We start from the raw sequence: 16,620 nt of genomic DNA on the forward strand, positions 1-16,620 counted from the left end.
TGGGAGACACACGTGCATCTGTCACTGCCTGCCGTGGGAAAGCTATTCAATGTCACTTACTGAACACGTACATTCACCACCTATAAGAATCTAAATAAAGATTAGTAGTTTTTGTTTAATCGCTTTCAAAATCTGTATGCTGCACTTTGTTGTTAATAGAAAGGTGGTGTGAAAATCGGAGCTTTCTAGCGGGCACATTTTTGGAGATGGAAAAATTTACTTTCAAGTTAGGGAAACTACTCTTAAGAAAGGAAATTCACCTGGGAAGATTTATGACTTGTTTTGGTTGCCAATTGAAATACTCAACTGAAGTATCAGGGTATAGAATTATTCAACTGAAATTTAACTAAAAAAATTTCAAATACCTTACAATTTTCGTAGTATGAAATCTAGAATAACTTCAGAAAGAACTAATAAAATCAGTATTTATTTTATTATGTGTTATGTGAGCCTGTGAGTAAATGAGTGTGTATGTGGGACATTCGTCAAACTTCAGTATTGTGTTATATACCGTCTTAAGTAACCCTTAAGAGTTACACAAGCCTGTCGTGGGAAAATGATCCTGGGGGATTTACCCACTTTGCTGATGACGTATGTCTAGGTGTGATTGCTATTGTAACAGAGCAGCCAGAAAGTCAGCTGGAGTAAAATCTGTATCTAAAGAATATTTCCAGAATTATTGTCTTTTCTTTTTCGTTTATTAAACATTACTAAAATACGTGCATGTGAGATTGACGCAAATGCGACTGTGAATAAGGATTGGTGCAGGAGCGAGTATGACCATGAGCGAGTATTCTGATTGGCCGTCAGTATGGTCAGCCAATCAGAACTGAGACGGTTCCCGCTCTGTACCGGACAGTTTTATTGGGAGTCAGGCTGGAAGAAGGAAGTCGCTCGATAGCTGTGAACGCGGACGGCCAAGTTACTAGTGCCAGTAAAAATAATGTGTAAGATGAAGAATTACTTAATGTTTGAATTATTGGTGAGCTAGGTCGATAGTAGTTGTTGTTGAGGACTGGTTGGCTAAATTTCAGAGGTTCTAAATAAATCTGTTGGACAGAATTGAAATATTGGAATTCATGGAAGCTGCGTGGCACGTTTCAGTATTCAGCTATTGAGCATTTTTCACGAGCAGTTTCTTTTTTATAAATCCACAAGAAGGAGTAAGTGTAATAACTCATGTTAGTGGTGAAATTAATCACCGTGAAAATATTGTTTAGTTTGGTTCGGTTTTGGACAGATTTCTGGCTGTTGTGCATGTGAAATGTGTGTATGAATCGTGAACTGGAAGGAAATAGCCAATAGTGTAAATGTGGACTTAATAGTACCCTTTCTGTTGTTATCAAGGACAAAATGAACATTATTATGTGGAAATTTCGGACATCATTTTCCAGAAGCCAATCCATTTTCTTACTGCCCATTAAATTGGATGACTATTTCTAGAGAACTTTCTTTCATAACTAGAGTTGCGCAGCCCCAGTAATTGTAGATGTTGGGAGTTTTTTTTATCAATGCTGCTTTTACATCATCTTGTAAGTATCTACGTTGCCGAATGAAGGGAGATTGAGCAGACGCCGTTCTGAGGTAGGTAAATTTTAATTTGCAGCCTGCACAGTGACAATGTCGCAGAGACGTGAGAAATTAAACCCCGACGCGCCGTAATGTCATAGTTTCTGATGATGTACCATTTTGTTCACTATCACTAATATTGTAGCCGGATCGCAGTGTTAAGATACCGTGGCGTTTTGAAGAGTGCCACACTCATCACCTTGTGGGGGAGAAGATGAGTATCAGACTCCTCGAAAAGCCAAGGTATTTTAACAGTGGCTCCCGGCTGCAAAGGCGAGAACTCTTCAGAAATGTTTTTGTTCATTTTATCACGATAACACAAAGCAAGCAGCCACACCATTGCACCTGGGCTGAAAAGTGCGTGTCATACGAAACTACCAACGTGATAGCATTATGTGGCGCGAATTATGTCCAACTGTTCTTTGCAAGGACTCAAATTCGAACTAACTACAGCATTCGAAAGATGACTGTGTAATCTGTCGCTTAAGAAATCCCGTTGGCTCCTGATCGAATGTCTTCGCTGCAAAGCGCACCTCTCGCGCAGTTATGGCGAGAGATGACACTTCACGCGATGCGAATGACTCCTTATGTTGCGATGTTGGTTAGATATGCTCACTGCAGTAGCCAAGGTGACTGCGTGATCTCCTTGTAACCTGTCAGGAATCTTACAACGACGCGCAAGGTGAGCAACAGAGTGGTCCCTGATCTGGAAAATGTCCGAAGTAACCTTGTCGCAGAATTTTCACTTCGACCAACGTGTTGCAAAATTTTTTTTTGACTCGACAGAGACATTCTGATTCCTCAAACATAGATTTGTTATTCGGTTGCGACAGGCTGTAACCAGCTTCAAACGACCACTCGTTTGTTTCAAGTAGAGTTCAGAAAGAGCGTACACTGACTTACTTGAGAAAACCGCCAGAACCAAAACAAGAACCTGTTAATCTAATTGCCTGTCACGATGTCTGAAGGTTTCTAGCCAGGACTGGCCGCTTAGAAGAAATCTTGTGTTCCTTTATAAATTATATCATATGTAGATTTGTATGGAGACTAACTGGGAATACGATGCGAGCTGATCGGCTGCAGCCGGTTAACGGAATAACAGTATTCTTTAAATGACGGTGCAACACAGAAGTGGTTCGTGAGCAGCAATTAGGATTTCGTGTGGGCGGTTTTTGGACGTCTCAGTGCTAGAGAACAGCAGTACTCCGAAATCAGCGGTTTTATTTTTTTTTTTTTTATTTATTTTTTTTTTTTGTCATCAGTCTACTGACTGGTTTGATGCGGCCCGCCACGAATTCCTTTCCTGTGCTAACCTCTTCATCTCAGAGTAGCACTTGCAACCTACGTCCTCAATTATTTGCTTGACGTATTCCAATCTCTGTCTTCCTCTACAGTTTTTGCCCTCTACAGCTCCCTCTAGTACCATGGAAGTCATTCCCTCATGTCTTAGCAGATGTCCTATCATCCTGTCCCTTCTCCTTATCAGTGTTTTCCACATATTCCTTTCCTCTCCGATTCTGCGTAGAACCTCCTCATTCCTTACCTTATCAGTCCACCTAATTTTCAGCATTCGTCTATAGCACCACATCTCAAATGCTTCGATTCTCTTCTGTTCCGGTTTTCCCACAGTCCATGTTTCACTACCATACAATGCTGTACTCCAGACGTACATCCTCAGAAATTTCTTCCTCAAATTAAGGCCGGTATTTGATATTGGTAGACTTCTCTTGGCCAGAAATGCCTTTTTTGCCACAGCGAGTCTGCTTTTGATGTCTCCTTGCTCCGTCCGCCATTGGTTATTTTACTGCCTAGGTAGCAGAATTCCTTAACTTCATTGACTTCGTGACCATCAATCCTGATGTTAAGTTTCTCGCTGTTCTCAATTCTACTACTTCTCATTACCTTCGTCTTTCTCCGATTTACTCTCAAACCATACTCTGTACTCATTAGACTGTTCATTCCGTTCAGCAGATCATTTAATTCTTCTTCACTTTCATTCAGGATAGCAATGTCATCAGCGAATCGTATCATTGATATCCTTTCACCTTGTATTTTAATTCCACTCCTGAACCTTTCTTTTATTTCCATCATTGCTTCCACGATGTACAGATTGAAGAGTAGGGGCGAAAGGCTACAGTCTTGTCTTACTCCCTTCTTAATACGAGCACTTCGTTCTTGATCGTCCACTCTTATTATTCCCTCTTGGTTGTTGTACATATTGTATATGACCCATCTCTCCCTATAGCTTACCCCTACTTTTTTCAGAATCTTGAACAGCTTGCACCATATTATATTGTCGAACGCTTTTTCCAGGTCGACAAATCCTATGAACGTGTCTTGATTTTGCTTTAGCCTTGCTTCCATTATCAGCCGTATCGTCAGAATTGCCTCTCTCGTGGCTTTACTTTTCCTAAAGACAAACTGATCGTCACCTAGCGCATTCTCAATTTTCTTTTCCATTCTTCTGTATATTATTCTTGTAAGCAGCTTCGATGCATGAGCTGTTAAGCTGATTGTACGATAATTCTCGCACTTGTCAGCTCTTGCTGTCTTCGGAATTGTGTGGATGATGCTTTTCCGAAAGTCAGATGGTATGTCGCCAGACTCATATATTCTACAAACCAGCGTGAATAGTCGTTTTGTTGCCACTTCCCCTAATGATTTTAGAAATTCTGATGGAATGTTATCTATCCCTTCTGCCTTATTTGACCGTAAGTCCTCCATAGCTCTTTTAAATTCCGATTCTAATACTGGATCCCCTATCTCTTCTAAATCGACTCCTATTTCTTCTTCTATCACATCAGACAAATCTTCATCCTCATAGAGCCTTTCAATGTATTCTTTCCACCTATCTGCTCTCTCCTCTGCATTTAACAGTGGAATTCCTGTTGCACTCTTAATGTTACCACCGTTGCTTTTAATGTCACCAAAGGTTGTTTTGACTTTCCTGTATGCTGAGTCTGTCCTTCCGACAATCATATCTTTTTCGATGTCTTCACATTTTTTCCTGCAGCCATTTCGTCTTAGCTTCCCTGCACTTCCTATCTATTTCATTCCTCAGCGACTTGTATTTCTGTATTCCTGATTTTCCCGGGACATGTTTGTACTTCCTCCTTTCATCAATCATCTGTAGTATTTCTTCTGTTACCCATGGTTTCTTTGCAGCTGCCTTCTTTGTACCTATGTTTTCCTTCCCAACTTCTGTGATGGCCCTTTTTAGAGATGTCCATTCCCCTTCAACTGTGCTGCCTACTGCGCTATTCCTTATTGCTGTATCTATAGCGTTAGAGAACTTCAAACGTATCTCGCCATTCCTTAGAATTTCCGTATCGCACTTCTTAGCGTATTGATTCTTCCTGACTAATGTCTTGAACTTCAGCCTACTCTTCATCACTACTATATTGTGATCTGAGTCTATATCTGCTCCTGGGTATGCCTTACAATCCAGTATCTGATTTCGGAATCTCTGTCTGACCATGATGTAATCTAATTGAAATATTCCCGTATCTCCCGGCCTTTTCCAAGTATTCCTCCTCCTCTTGTGATTCTTGAACAGGGTATTCGCTATTACTAGCTGAAACTTGTTACAGAACTCAATTAGTCTTTCTCCTCTTTCATTCCTTGTCCCAAGCCCATATTCTCCTGTAACCTTTTCTTCTACTCCTTCCCCTACAACTGCATTCGAGTCGCCCAAGACTATTAGATTTTTGTCCCCCTTTACATAGTGCGTTACCCTTTCAATATCCTCATACACTTTCTCTATGCGTTCAGCTTCAGCTTGCGACGTCGGCATGTATACCTGAACTATCGTTGTCGGTGTTGGTCTGCTGTCGATTCTGATTAGAATAACCCGGTCACTGAACTGTTCACAGTAACACACCCTCTGCCGTACCTTCCTATTCATAACGAATCCTACACCTGTTATACCATTTTCTGCTGCTGTTGATATTACCCGATACTCATCTGACCAGAAATCCTTGTCTTCCTTCCACTTCACTTCACTGACCCCTAATATATCTAGATTGAGCCTTTGCATTTCTCTTTTCAGATTTTCTAGTTTCCCTACCACGTTCAAGCTTCTGACATTCCACGCCCCGACTCGTAGAACATTATCCTTTCGTTGATTATTCAATCTTTTTCTCATGGTAACCTCCCCCTTGGCAGTCCCCTCCCGGAGATCCGAATGGGGGACTACTCCGGAATCTTTTGCCAATGGAGAGATCATCATGACACTTCTTCAGCTACAGGCCACATGTCCTGTGGATACACGTTCCGTGTCTTTAATGCAGTGGTTTCCATTGCCTTCTGCATCCTCATGTCGTTGATCATTGCTGATTCTTCCGCCTTCAGGGGCAATTTCCCACCCCCAGGACAAGAGAGTGCCCTGAACCTCTATCCGCTCCTCCGCCCTCTTTGACAAGGCTGTTGGCAGAATAAGGCTGAATTCTTATACCGGACGTCTTCGGCCGCCAATGCTGATTATTTATCAAAATTTAGGCAGTGGCGGGGATCGAACCTGGGACCGAAGACGTTTTGATTATGAATCAAAGACGCAACCCCCCTTTTTTTTTAATCTCATTTTGTTCACTTTAGTTCGTTGCATCTGCTCGGGGCGGACGTCGTAAGACATCCGTTCAAGTTCGTTGTTGATCCATTAACTCAGTTTTTTGTTACAGAGGGTAGCTACACCCTCTGACCGAACACGCTGAGCTACCGCGCCGGCTATCCCTAGACCACAGGTACTAAATCAACGTAGTGTGATTTATTGGTGTTGGTAAAATAAATTTTACTGTCTTCAAATCTCCTTCACAGTTCTTTTTGTTATTTGATAAGAGCTCAACAGCTAAAAATTTGATCTAACTGCCTACGATTGATTAACAGGACGTTTCTGGTAAGTTCAGTGTCTTACCTAGGTCACCCGGAATGAAACTGGAACAACCGTATCAAATTGACTCACAAACGTGCTACTAACACTCAAACATAACGTGCTTGCTGAAACTTTACGAAATTGGAGTTTCAGCACCACGCTGTAGCAGTAAGTCACGTAATGAACTCAGAATCAAAAATTTCCTGATTATAGAACTTTTATTAAAAATGCAGTGAAGTACCTATCATGTAATCTTAATGTTTATCTACCAATTTCTGTATTGAAGACGTCGGGAGCTGCATATGAGCAAACGTGAACAAGTTTTTACAGGATGTGGACAAATTATTGGCGTTTTTGATGAGGAGGGAGATGGACCACTATGAAAATCACTTTGGGATATGTTATATTTGTAGAACCTGCGTCGTGTTCATGGCTGTCGTGGATGCGAATTCTGCAAATTGACGCGTGTATGAAGGTACCCGTACAACTGTGGATCTCACAAGAGAAAAACTTACGGACTGGACGATTGTTAATCATGTTCAATTGAAACTAAATTTTACGAAAAGCAGATCTCTCAGGGATTGAATTTCCATCACAACAGTTAGAAGACAAATACCAGGAATGTAATGCAACTTCTTACACTGCTCTGCTCTTACTGGCGATGAAAAAGCGTTTTATCAGATAAACGAACCCAAATTACTTCGATTCCTATTGCACAAACGCCTTCTTAGCATTTTGTAAGGGTCACAGTCATTTCAATATTTCCACATCAAAAGCAAAAGTGATGGCATTCAGCAAATGAGAATATGTTAACGAAACAACATAGCGAATAAACGAATTCGTTTAACCTTGCAGATGATATTTCTTACTTACCGAATAATTATGTGAGTGGGGTCAGCTGGGTACCATTATCTAAGTATCAAAATCGAACTGCATTTTAAAAATACAGAAGAGATGTCTACTGACAGTGCCAACGTTGCTGTATGGATGTAAATCTAGGACGTTTATTAAAGTATAAAGATCTGTCGAAGTAAGAACTTGCAACGAATCAAATAAAGGTGTCAGAAAAGAAACATATTTAATTTGAGGAAATAATGTGAGATGCAGGAATAAATGGAAGGAGTACGTAACAACAATACCTACTGAAGTACACTGAGGTGGCAAAAGCCATGGGATATTTACAAATATCCTGTCGGACCTCCTTTTGACCTGTGTAGCGCAGAAAATCGACGTGGCATGGACTGAACAAGTTGCTGGAAGTCCCCTGGAGAAATATTCGGCCATGCTGCTTCTATAGTCGTCCACAATTGCGAAAGTGTTGTCGGCGCATCATTTTGCGCACAAACTGGCGTCTCGATTATGTCCCATAAACGTTCGATGGGATTCATATCAGGCTATCTGGGTTGTCAAATCATTCGCTCGAATTGTCCTGAATGTTCTCGAAATCAGTTGTCAACTATTCTGGCCCGGTGACATCGCGTACTGACATCCACAAAAATCCCATTGTTGAATGGCTGCAAATGGTATCCAAGTATACGAACATAATAATTTCCAGTCAATGATCGGTTCAGTTGCACCAGAGGACCCAGTCCATTCCATGTAAACACACGCCACACGATTATGGAGCCACCATCAGCTTTCACAGAGCCTTCTTGACAACAGCCTGGGTCGATGGCTTCGTGGGTTCTGCGCTTCACTAGAAACCTACCTGAGCCGTGCTCCGGCTCGTGTTTGTGCCGTTGACAGGTTGGCGTCGTGTATTCGGATTGTGACCTCTCGTTTTCTTAGTGCGTTCACTGGCGCCACTACCTCTGCTCACTTTGTCTGTCCGTGAGTGGCAGCAGCGGCGTTTATCGATAGCGAGTACTGTGGTACTATCTTTGGAGCTACCTCAAGTATTTCCTGGTCGTCGTGGGGGGGGGGGGGGGGGGGGTGGAGGGCGTAGTGGGGACGCAGCAGCAGTGAGGTCCGAGAGCGCCAGTACTCGCCGACGGAGATACCCGATGGAAGGATGTGGTAGCGAGAGTCCACGGCCACGTCGAGGTCCGGATTCGGCGAGTTTAAGGTGAATGGATCGTTATATTCGAGTAGTGCAACCTTCACTGGTGTGTGTGTGTGTGTGTGTGTGTGTGACCGTCGAAGTGACCTCATGCCATCAAGCTGTCATTGGCGGTTTTATACTCCGACTTTTCCCTTGCCTGACTTGATTGGCAAAGACCGATGATTGGTCCTTCGGTCGACCGTCTCAGTGGACGACATGTATCTATTCTTTCGACCGTTTCTGTGTTCTTAGCGTTCATGTCTACGTGCAATTCGTCTTGTTGCTGTACAGTGACTGTTTTACCATTGAGTTGTTTGTGGTTGAAAATGGTTCAAATGGCTCTGAGCACTATGAGACTCAACTGCTGTGGTCATCAGTCCCCTAGAACTTAGAACTACTTAAACCTAACTAACCTAAGGACATCACACACATCCATTCCCGAAGCAGGATTCGAACCTGCGACCGTAGACCGCGAGACCACCGCGGCCGGCCAGTTGTTTGTGGAATTGTCTTTTGCGGTTCCATGTGCATCTAGTTAGATTTTGAATAAGCATTTTGTCCCTGTCTGCATACTACTTTTTAGTGGAGCCAACTTCTGTAATTAAATGCTTGTCATTTGACGATGTTAACTGTTATACTATCGTGGTATATGTTATCGCATCTTAGGTATCGTGGTATATGCGAGTCCCTAGTTTGAGTTGCCATCCTGTTAAGTGAGAATAACTCTTGGCTGCCTGTCTCACAGCTTACGCAGCTGTAGGGACCTTTTCTCAGGTCGATCCTTGGAGCACTGTCTGTGGATCGCTCCCTTAATTTGCTCTGATAGTGTCACTTGTTTAAAATAATATTTTGTTTAAATTATTCCTATTCCGCCTATTTGATTTCTTCTGAATAACGCCTGCAGCCATCTGTGTAGCTTGTGATACAGTCAAGTTTTTTAAATGATTGTTTTTGAAAGAACTTAAATATATTGTATGTGTTTACTGTGCAACCAACGGTATGTGATTAGGCCCCGTCCACACCTTTTCCTGCTCTCCCTAAGTCCCACGTTTCACTACCATCAGCTCTTACTAATTGAATTTGGGACTCATCTGTCCAGATCATGATTTTTCAGTCTTCTAGGGTCCAACTGACATGGTCAGCAGCCCAGCAAAGGCGCTGAAAGCGATTTCGCGCTGTTAGCAAAGGCACTAGCGTCTGTCGTCTGCTGTCGCAGCCCATTAACGCCAAATTTCGCTGCACTGACCTAATCGATGGGTTCGTGGTACGTACCACATTGATTTCTGCAGCTGTTTCACATACTATTGCTTGTCTGCTAACACTGACAACTCTACGTAAACGCCGCTGCCCTCGGTCGTTAAGTGAAGGCCGTAGACCACTGCTTTATTCGTGGTGAGAAGTAATACTTAAACTCGGTGTTCTCGGCACACTTTAGACGCTGTGGATGTCGGAATATTGCATTCTCTAACAGTTTTCGAAGTGAAATGTCCCATGTGCCTAGCTCCAACTACTATTCCATTCCACATTAAAAGTCGTACTTCCCATCGTGTCCCCTTACTCATGTGGGAAATTTTTCAAATGAATAGACTGTGTGCAAATGATAGGTCCTCCAATGTACTGCACCTCGCGAACTCGATACCACCTTTATACACGCATTTGGCTACCCCACAACTTTCGTCACTTCAATGCATAAGCCGAAAACCGGAAGAAGGAATATCGGTCGGCCAAAGAAACGAACGGTAGAAGAAAATTCCTCGAGTCAGAATGGCCCCAAGATGTTTCAAGCCTTCTCGATGATAATGATAATGATGATGGTGGTGATGATTGTCATGCCATTGCCGTTGTTGTCCGTCGGTGGAAGGCTGTCATGTACTCAATCTTCACCACTCGAAACAAGCAATCACTTATCTTTACGCTTCCTTCTTTCGGATTAAAAGTGCAATCGTGTGAACAAAATCCTATGACCGAAATCTCTGTGTCATCTAGAAATGAAGACACAGTTCTTGAAAATGACATAGTGTTATCTTGCAAGGTAAACCACAGTTATTTGTATTACAGTAGTGTAATACACTTGTAGCCAGAAAACGTCTGCACCATCAAGATAGTAGGTGGAATTTTTATTTTTTTTCTTGGTCCACAGTCTTCTAACTGGTGTGATGCGGCCCACCATGAATTCCTCTTTTGTGCCGACCTCTTCATGTCAGAGTAGAACTTGCAAATAACGTCCTCAATAATATTCTGGATGAATTCCAATCTCTGTCTTCCTCTACAGTTTTTAATGTCTACAGCTTCCTCTAGTACCGTGAAAGTTATTCCCTGATGTCCCTACTTCTTGTCATTGTTTTCCATACATTACTATCCTCTCCGATTCTGTGCAGAACCTCGTATTTCCCTTACCTTGTCAGTCCACCTGATTTTCAACATTCGTCCGTACCACCATATCTCAAACACTCCGATTCTCCGATTTTCCGGTTTTCCCACATTCCATGTTTCACTACCACACGTTGCTAGATCCAAAGGTACATTTTCTGAAATTCCTTCCTCATATTAAGACCTTTGTTTAATACTAGTAGACTTCTCTTCGCCAGGAATATACTTTGTGCCGGTGTTAGTATGATTTTTATGTCGTCCTTAGTACTTCCCACCCCCAGGACAAGAGAGTGCCCTGAACCTCTATCCGCTCCTCCGCCCTCTTTGACAAGGCTGTTGGCAGAATAAGGCTGAATTCTTATACCGGACGTCTTCGGCCGCCAATGCTGATTATTTATCAAAATTTAGGCAGTGGCGGGGATCGAACCTGGGACCGAAGACGTTTTGATTATGAATCAAAGACGCAACCCCCCTTTTTTTTTAATCTCATTTTGTTCACTTTAGTTCGTTGCATCTGCTCGGGGCGGACGTCGTAAGACATCCGTTCAAGTTCGTTGTTGATCCATTAACTCAGTTTTTTGTTACAGAGGGTAGCTACACCCTCTGACCGAACACGCTGAGCTACCGCGCCGGCTATCCCTAGACCACAGGTACTAAATCAACGTAGTGTGATTTATTGGTGTTGGTAAAATAAATTTTACTGTCTTCAAATCTCCTTCACAGTTCTTTTTGTTATTTGATAAGAGCTCAACAGCTAAAAATTTGATCTAACTGCCTACGATTGATTAACAGGACGTTTCTGGTAAGTTCAGTGTCTTACCTAGGTCACCCGGAATGAAACTGGAACAACCGTATCAAATTGACTCACAAACGTGCTACTAACACTCAAACATAACGTGCTTGCTGAAACTTTACGAAATTGGAGTTTCAGCACCACGCTGTAGCAGTAAGTCACGTAATGAACTCAGAATCAAAAATTTCCTGATTATAGAACTTTTATTAAAAATGCAGTGAAGTACCTATCATGTAATCTTAATGTTTATCTACCAATTTCTGTATTGAAGACGTCGGGAGCTGCATATGAGCAAACGTGAACAAGTTTTTACAGGATGTGGACAAATTATTGGCGTTTTTGATGAGGAGGGAGATGGACCACTATGAAAATCACTTTGGGATATGTTATATTTGTAGAACCTGCGTCGTGTTCATGGCTGTCGTGGATGCGAATTCTGCAAATTGACGCGTGTATGAAGGTACCCGTACAACTGTGGATCTCACAAGAGAAAAACTTACGGACTGGACGATTGTTAATCATGTTCAATTGAAACTAAATTTTACGAAAAGCAGATCTCTCAGGGATTGAATTTCCATCACAACAGTTAGAAGACAAATACCAGGAATGTAATGCAACTTCTTACACTGCTCTGCTCTTACTGGCGATGAAAAAGCGTTTTATCAGATAAACGAACCCAAATTACTTCGATTCCTATTGCACAAACGCCTTCTTAGCATTTTGTAAGGGTCACAGTCATTTCAATATTTCCACATCAAAAGCAAAAGTGATGGCATTCAGCAAATGAGAATATGTTAACGAAACAACATAGCGAATAAACGAATTCGTTTAACCTTGCAGATGATATTTCTTACTTACCGAATAATTATGTGAGTGGGGTCAGCTGGGTACCATTATCTAAGTATCAAAATCGAACTGCATTTTAAAAATACAGAAGAGATGTCTACTGACAGTGCCAACGTTGCTGTATGGATGTAAATCTAGGACGTTTATTAAAGTATAAAGATCTGTCGAAGTAAGAACTTGCAACGAATCAAATAAAGGTGTCAGAAAAGAAACATATTTAATTTGAGGAAATAATGTGAGATGCAGGAATAAATGGAAGGAGTACGTAACAACAATACCTACTGAAGTACACTGAGGTGGCAAAAGCCATGGGATATTTACAAATATCCTGTCGGACCTCCTTTTGACCTGTGTAGCGCAGAAAATCGACGTGGCATGGACTGAACAAGTTGCTGGAAGTCCCCTGGAGAAATATTCGGCCATGCTGCTTCTATAGTCGTCCACAATTGCGAAAGTGTTGTCGGCGCATCATTTTGCGCACAAACTGGCGTCTCGATTATGTCCCATAAACGTTCGATGGGATTCATATCAGGCTATCTGGGTTGTCAAATCATTCGCTCGAATTGTCCTGAATGTTCTCGAAATCAGTTGTCAACTATTCTGGCCCGGTGACATCGCGTACTGACATCCACAAAAATCCCATTGTTGAATGGCTGCAAATGGTATCCAAGTATACGAACATAATAATTTCCAGTCAATGATCGGTTCAGTTGCACCAGAGGACCCAGTCCATTCCATGTAAACACACGCCACACGATTATGGAGCCACCATCAGCTTTCACAGAGCCTTCTTGACAACAGCCTGGGTCGATGGCTTCGTGGGTTCTGCGCTTCACTAGAAACCTACCTGAGCCGTGCTCCGGCTCGTGTTTGTGCCGTTGACAGGTTGGCGTCGTGTATTCGGATTGTGACCTCTCGTTTTCTTAGTGCGTTCACTGGCGCCACTACCTCTGCTCACTTTGTCTGTCCGTGAGTGGCAGCAGCGGCGTTTATCGATAGCGAGTACTGTGGTACTATCTTTGGAGCTACCTCAAGTATTTCCTGGTCGTCGTGGGGGGGGGGGGGGGTGGAGGGCGTAGTGGGGACGCAGCAGCAGTGAGGTCCGAGAGCGCCAGTACTCGCCGACGGAGATACCCGATGGAAGGATGTGGTAGCGAGAGTCCACGGCCACGTCGAGGTCCGGATTCGGCGAGTTTAAGGTGAATGGATCGTTATATTCGAGTAGTGCAACCTTCACTGGTGTGTGTGTGTGTGTGTGTGTGTGTGACCGTCGAAGTGACCTCATGCCATCAAGCTGTCATTGGCGGTTTTATACTCCGACTTTTCCCTTGCCTGACTTGATTGGCAAAGACCGATGATTGGTCCTTCGGTCGACCGTCTCAGTGGACGACATGTATCTATTCTTTCGACCGTTTCTGTGTTCTTAGCGTTCATGTCTACGTGCAATTCGTCTTGTTGCTGTACAGTGACTGTTTTACCATTGAGTTGTTTGTGGTTGAAAATGGTTCAAATGGCTCTGAGCACTATGAGACTCAACTGCTGTGGTCATCAGTCCCCTAGAACTTAGAACTACTTAAACCTAACTAACCTAAGGACATCACACACATCCATTCCCGAAGCAGGATTCGAACCTGCGACCGTAGACCGCGAGACCACCGCGGCCGGCCAGTTGTTTGTGGAATTGTCTTTTGCGGTTCCATGTGCATCTAGTTAGATTTTGAATAAGCATTTTGTCCCTGTCTGCATACTACTTTTTAGTGGAGCCAACTTCTGTAATTAAATGCTTGTCATTTGACGATGTTAACTGTTATACTATCGTGGTATATGTTATCGCATCTTAGGTATCGTGGTATATGCGAGTCCCTAGTTTGAGTTGCCATCCTGTTAAGTGAGAATAACTCTTGGCTGCCTGTCTCACAGCTTACGCAGCTGTAGGGACCTTTTCTCAGGTCGATCCTTGGAGCACTGTCTGTGGATCGCTCCCTTAATTTGCTCTGATAGTGTCACTTGTTTAAAATAATATTTTGTTTAAATTATTCCTATTCCGCCTATTTGATTTCTTCTGAATAACGCCTGCAGCCATCTGTGTAGCTTGTGATACAGTCAAGTTTTTTAAATGATTGTTTTTGAAAGAACTTAAATATATTGTATGTGTTTACTGTGCAACCAACGGTATGTGATTAGGCCCCGTCCACACCTTTTCCTGCTCTCCCTAAGTCCCACGTTTCACTACCATCAGCTCTTACTAATTGAATTTGGGACTCATCTGTCCAGATCATGATTTTTCAGTCTTCTAGGGTCCAACTGACATGGTCAGCAGCCCAGCAAAGGCGCTGAAAGCGATTTCGCGCTGTTAGCAAAGGCACTAGCGTCTGTCGTCTGCTGTCGCAGCCCATTAACGCCAAATTTCGCTGCACTGACCTAATCGATGGGTTCGTGGTACGTACCACATTGATTTCTGCAGCTGTTTCACATACTATTGCTTGTCTGCTAACACTGACAACTCTACGTAAACGCCGCTGCCCTCGGTCGTTAAGTGAAGGCCGTAGACCACTGCTTTATTCGTGGTGAGAAGTAATACTTAAACTCGGTGTTCTCGGCACACTTTAGACGCTGTGGATGTCGGAATATTGCATTCTCTAACAGTTTTCGAAGTGAAATGTCCCATGTGCCTAGCTCCAACTACTATTCCATTCCACATTAAAAGTCGTACTTCCCATCGTGTCCCCTTACTCATGTGGGAAATTTTTCAAATGAATAGACTGTGTGCAAATGATAGGTCCTCCAATGTACTGCACCTCGCGAACTCGATACCACCTTTATACACGCATTTGGCTACCCCACAACTTTCGTCACTTCAATGCATAAGCCGAAAACCGGAAGAAGGAATATCGGTCGGCCAAAGAAACGAACGGTAGAAGAAAATTCCTCGAGTCAGAATGGCCCCAAGATGTTTCAAGCCTTCTCGATGATAATGATAATGATGATGGTGGTGATGATTGTCATGCCATTGCCGTTGTTGTCCGTCGGTGGAAGGCTGTCATGTACTCAATCTTCACCACTCGAAACAAGCAATCACTTATCTTTACGCTTCCTTCTTTCGGATTAAAAGTGCAATCGTGTGAACAAAATCCTATGACCGAAATCTCTGTGTCATCTAGAAATGAAGACACAGTTCTTGAAAATGACATAGTGTTATCTTGCAAGGTAAACCACAGTTATTTGTATTACAGTAGTGTAATACACTTGTAGCCAGAAAACGTCTGCACCATCAAGATAGTAGGTGGAATTTTTATTTTTTTTCTTGGTCCACAGTCTTCTAACTGGTGTGATGCGGCCCACCATGAATTCCTCTTTTGTGCCGACCTCTTCATGTCAGAGTAGAACTTGCAAATAACGTCCTCAATAATATTCTGGATGAATTCCAATCTCTGTCTTCCTCTACAGTTTTTAATGTCTACAGCTTCCTCTAGTACCGTGAAAGTTATTCCCTGATGTCCCTACTTCTTGTCATTGTTTTCCATACATTACTATCCTCTCCGATTCTGTGCAGAACCTCGTATTTCCCTTACCTTGTCAGTCCACCTGATTTTCAACATTCGTCCGTACCACCATATCTCAAACACTCCGATTCTCCGATTTTCCGGTTTTCCCACATTCCATGTTTCACTACCACACGTTGCTAGATCCAAAGGTACATTTTCTGAAATTCCTTCCTCATATTAAGACCTTTGTTTAATACTAGTAGACTTCTCTTCGCCAGGAATATACTTTGTGCCGGTGTTAGTATGATTTTTATGTCGTCCTTGTTCGCCGGTCACTGGATATTTTGCTGCCTACGAAGCAGAATTCCTTAACTTCTACTCTGTGAACACCAATCCTGATGTTAAGTTCCTCATTATCCTCATTTCTGTTACTTCTCATCTATTTGTCTTTCATCGGTTTACCCTAAATCCATATTCTGTAGTTACTAAACTGTTCATTCCATTCAATAGATCATATAATTCTTCTTCACTTTCACTCAGGATAGCAATGTCATCAGCTTTATCTTATTATTGATATCCTTCCACCTTGATTTTTTTTTCCACTCTTGAGACTACCTTTTATTTCCGTCATTGCTCCCTGGATGCATAA

The sequence above is a fragment of the Schistocerca gregaria genome, chromosome 6 (genome assembly GCF_023897955.1).
Source record: "Schistocerca gregaria isolate iqSchGreg1 chromosome 6, iqSchGreg1.2, whole genome shotgun sequence".
NCBI lineage: Eukaryota > Metazoa > Arthropoda > Insecta > Orthoptera > Acrididae > Schistocerca > Schistocerca gregaria.